Below are 5,013 nucleotides of genomic sequence, written 5' to 3' on the forward strand. Positions count from 1 at the left end.
GTGTGCATTTTCTCCCAGTGCTTGGTGGGATTCCCTCTGTACTCCTGTTTCCTCCAACAGTCTAAAGACATGCAGATTAGGCTAATTGGTGTTCCCAAATTGCCTGTAATGCGTGAGTGTGTGTATGTGTGTGTGTCCTGCAATTGGCACCCTGTCCAGGGTATACCCCGCTTTGTGCCCTAAGTCTCCTGGGATACTGTAGGCTCCAGGCCCACTGCAACCCTGATTACAGGATAAAGTGGTATGGACAATGAGTAAGTGAGTGTTCATCACAGGCAATTAATTCCTGTCAGGATCTTATGGTCTCCCTGGACAACAATTAGATTACTGTACTTCTTCAGTCAATGCCCGCATCCTTGGGGTAACTTTGGACAATCAACTGTCATTTTCTCCACGCATTGCTAACCGCACTCACTCCTGTTGATTTCTTCTTTCCAACATCGGAAGAATTCCTCCATTACTCTCCACACAGGCTCCTTGTTCATTCCCTTGCAACTCACTCCTGGCAGGTCTGCCTCTGTGCACTATTCATCTTCTGCAGCTGGTCCAGAATGTATCTGCATGGCTAGTTTTCAAACTTCCTAAGGTCTCCCATACCACCATCGCTTCATGCACTGGCTTCCTGTAGCTGCCCGCACCAAATTCAAAACACTGATGCTCGCATACAAATCTAAAAATGGTCCAGCACCCACTTAGCTTTCATCTCCAATCTTACCATGCACTGCACTATGTTCCCTTCGATCCTCCAGCACTGTACGGCTGGTACGACTATCTCTCAGGAAATGAGGAATATGCATCTAGACCATTTTCTGTTCTGGCACATAGGTGAAAGGATTGGCCTTTTTCTAGATGTCCATATAGCTGGTAATCTCTAGGTGACGACTAAAGACCTATCTGTTTCTTAAATATTTAGGTTGATTCTCTCCTTTAAAATAAAACAGTGTTTCCAACAGTGTTTTATTGATGGTACTTAGTTAATACCTGAATATAAATGTAAATTACTGCTTCATTTTCATTCATTGTCTGTACCCCATACTTTAAATAACAATTTGTCAGATTCATTAAGATGAATTTATTTAACACACATGATCATTCCTTCTAAAATTAATTTTAGCAAAAACGAGGAATATGACAAGAATGCTTACTCTCTCACAGAGAACTGCATATACACAAGTCACACTGCAAAAAAACCCCAGGGCCTTTTTTGAGATGAGGAAGGACTGATACAGTCCACCCTTAATCCCCTCGCCCCTACTCCACCTGATTGGGACTTTCTATTGAAGAATACATACTTTAGTCAGTGCTTTCTCTCATAGAGAAGCACATAGGCACTAGATGACCTGCTCTTTAATACGTTTGTCTCAGTGGTCAGGGTGACCAGATCGTCATCGTAAGTTATCCACTCTAGAGGTTTGTGACTGGAACAATCACTCACATAATGTCCTAAAAAAAAAAAAATACAAACATAGTACAAAGGGATCAATTTAAATTGTTTTCATTGTAAAATATGTAAAATACAGTGGGTATAGAAAAAAATCACCCCCTTTAAAATAATTACATTTTGCAGGCTGACAGTCACAGTCTTATCTAGCTGTAATTAACTCAGTCCAACCTTTCACCAACATGTCAAAAATAAATAAATAAATAAACAACAATCACTGATCAACCTCTCCTAAAAATGACTTGTAAATTAAATCAGGTGAAGCTAATCCCCTTTCTCAATGTCACACAAAGCCTTGCACATCTAGACTTTGCATTTCTCATCCATTCTCCTTCAATCCTGACAAGTGCTCCAGTCTCTGCTGCAGAGAAACACCCGCATAACAGGATATTACCACTTGCTTTACTGTGAATGGTGTGATTTGGAAGGTGAGCTGTATTGGATTTCTGCCAGACATATCATTTGGTGTTGTGGCCAAATGGTTAAAAAAAAAATTCTCATTTGATCACCTGCATTTTTGCTAAGCTCAGTCGTGACATTTTCTTGCAGCTTTCCCATGCAAGTCACATTTGCATATGCATTTGCATAATTTTTTTTTTACACATGTTGGTGTTATATTTCCTTTGGATATTAAAAGTAGCACCGAGTAATACAACTGGATAAAAAAAGGTGTCCGTCTTTCTTTTAGACTGCAAAGCAACAAAATGTAATTATTTTTAAGGGGTAATTTTTTTTTATGTTACCACTGTACAATGGTGTGAAAAACTATTTGCCCCTTCCTGATTTCTTATTCTTTTGCATGTTTGTCACACTTAAATGTTTCTGCTCATCAAAAACTGTCTACATGGCCCTGTGTGAAAAAGTGATTGCCCCCCTTGTTAAAAAATTCACACCTGAATTCAATTTCTGTAGTCACCCCCAGGCCTGATTACTGCCACACCTGTTTCAATCAAGAAATCACTTAAATAGGAGCTACCTGACACAGAGAAGTAGACCAAAAGCACCTCAAAAGCTAGACATCATGCCAAAATCCAAAGAAATTCAGGAACAAATGAGAACAAAAGTAATTGAGATCTATCAGTCTGGTAAAGGTTATAAAGCCATTTCTAAAGCTTTGGGACTCCAGCGAACCACAGTGAGAGCCATTATCCACAAATGGCAAAAACATGGAACAGTGGTGAACCTTCCCAGGAGTGGCCGGCCGACCAAAATTACCCCAAAAGCGCAGAGACAACTCATCCGAGAGGCCACAAAAGACCCCAGGACAACATCTAAAGAACTGCAGGCCTCACTTGCCTAAATTAAGGTCAGTGTTCACGACTCCACCATAAGAACGAGACTGGGCAAAAATGGCCTGCATGGCAGATTTCCAAGGCGCAAACCACTTTTAAGCAAAAAGAACATTAAGGCTCGTTTCAATTTTGCTAAAAAACATCTGAATGATTGCCAAGACTTTTGGGAAAATACCTTGTGGACCGACGAGACAAAAGTTGAACTTTTTGGAAGGTGCATGTCCCGTTACATCTGGCGTAAAAGTAACACAGTATTTCAGAAAAAGAACATTATACCAACAGTAAAATATGCTGGTGGTAGTGTGATGGTCTGTGGTTGTTTTTCTGCTTCAGGACCTGGAAGGCTTGCTGTGATAGATGGAACCATAAATTCTACTGTCTACCAAAAAATCCTGAAGGAGAATGTCCGGCTATCTGTTCGTCAACTCAAGCTGAAGCGATCTTGGGTGCTGGAGCAGGACAATGACCCAAAACACACCAGCAAATCCACCTCTGAATGGCTGAAGAAAAACAAAATGAAGACTTTGGAGTGGCCTAGTCAAAGTCCTGACCTGAATCCTATTGAGATGTTGTGGCATGACCTTAAAAAGGCGTTCATGCTAGAAAACCCTCAAATAAAGCTGAATTACAACAATTCTGCAAAGATGAGTGGGCCAAAATTCCTCCAGAGCGGAAGGACTTGTCAGTTGCAAGTTATCGCAAACGCTTGATTGCAGTTATTGCTGCTAAGGGTGGCCCAACCAGTTATTAGGTTCAGGGGGCCTACTTACTTTTTCACACAGGGCCAAGTAGGTTTGGATTTTTTTTCTCCCTAAATAATAAAAACCATCATTTAAAAACTGCATTTTGTGTTTACTTGTGTTATCTTTGACTAATAGTTAAATGTGTTTGATGATCAGAAACATTTTGTGTGACAAACATGCAAAAGAATAAGAAATCAGGAAGGGGGCAAATAGTTTTTCACACCACTGTATATGTATCGCAATAAAGCATGCTTTCTTAAATACTTAATAAGTATGCAGGCTATATTTATAAGTGTGTGCTTATACAGTATCTTACCACAGAATGTTGTGCTTCCAAAATGGCTTAGAACACTTATCAGTCGATAGGTGGCGGCTGATCCACTCTATAAACACAATACAAAGGCAGATCACATACAAACACATAGCTTGTACACTGTTCAGTTCTCCTTGCTATGTTTCTCACTTCATCATTCATTATATCTTTCGGTATTCCTCTCTCTTTCTCACCAGTTCATTTCTGTCTGTTTGTCTTTCCTCAGCTTTGATGTCCTCTACATGAAGAAGGAAGGCATAAAAGAAATATTAGCTTATCTTGACATAATCTGGATATGATTTATTTATATTGACTGGAAACATTAAAGGTGTTTCTTGGACTGAAGATACACCTACCTATTCTGGGTGCATCTGATTGAGGAAAACAGTTTATGTGCAGCTCAGGTTGGATGTCCACTGGCATCTGCTGCTTGATGACTGTGTTATATTCGGTCATTTTGAACCTGTTTAGCTGCACAATTAGAAACCTGGGGAAAAAAAATAATTATAAGTGATGGCAAAGTCAAAAACGCCAAACCCGAAAATGGGCCTTGAATTAGAGTCAAAACCTTTTCTTGCTCAGGCCTCTTAGGCCCAAGTGTGACTACAAAGACCGAGCGAATCCTAACAAGAGGAAAAAAGCCCATAAGCTAAACACTGCATATGTGAACATGTTTGCGTGTGTGTGACAGCCTTACCTGGGCAGAGTTTGAAATGTCAAACTTAGGCTGGCACTTTTTCCTCCACATACCTCGCACTTGCTCTCCACAAATGTTGGTTTCTACAACACATATTATTCAAACAGAAACAGGTCAGTAGTAAAGTGATGGTGCGTATTAAAAAGAAAAAAAAAAAAACAGGCTAAGAGATTGTTTACATTAACTATGTCGTGGAGGCACTGGTCCACTGAGTTGTGCTCCAGGGGCAGAGAGATGTGTTTAAACTCTTCTAACTTGTTCTTCTGCTGGTAGCCACAACTGCAACACACAACATGCCTCAGCATCTCATAATCATCTGCATCAACAACTAACTCCAAACCCTCTACGTTCCACATCGTACCTGGAGCATTTTATAATGTTTCTCATCATGAACTTGAAATTGGACCTGACTGGGCATTTAGGTTCTGAATCCTCTTTCCAACCCAGGCATCGGCCGAACTCTTCTATTTGGGTCAGACAGTGGCAGAGGAATTCATGGGCATCCTTAACACACAAAGCGGTAAACC

Source organism: Clarias gariepinus, chromosome 1 (genome assembly GCF_024256425.1).
Source record: "Clarias gariepinus isolate MV-2021 ecotype Netherlands chromosome 1, CGAR_prim_01v2, whole genome shotgun sequence".
In the NCBI taxonomy this organism is placed as follows: domain Eukaryota; kingdom Metazoa; phylum Chordata; class Actinopteri; order Siluriformes; family Clariidae; genus Clarias; species Clarias gariepinus.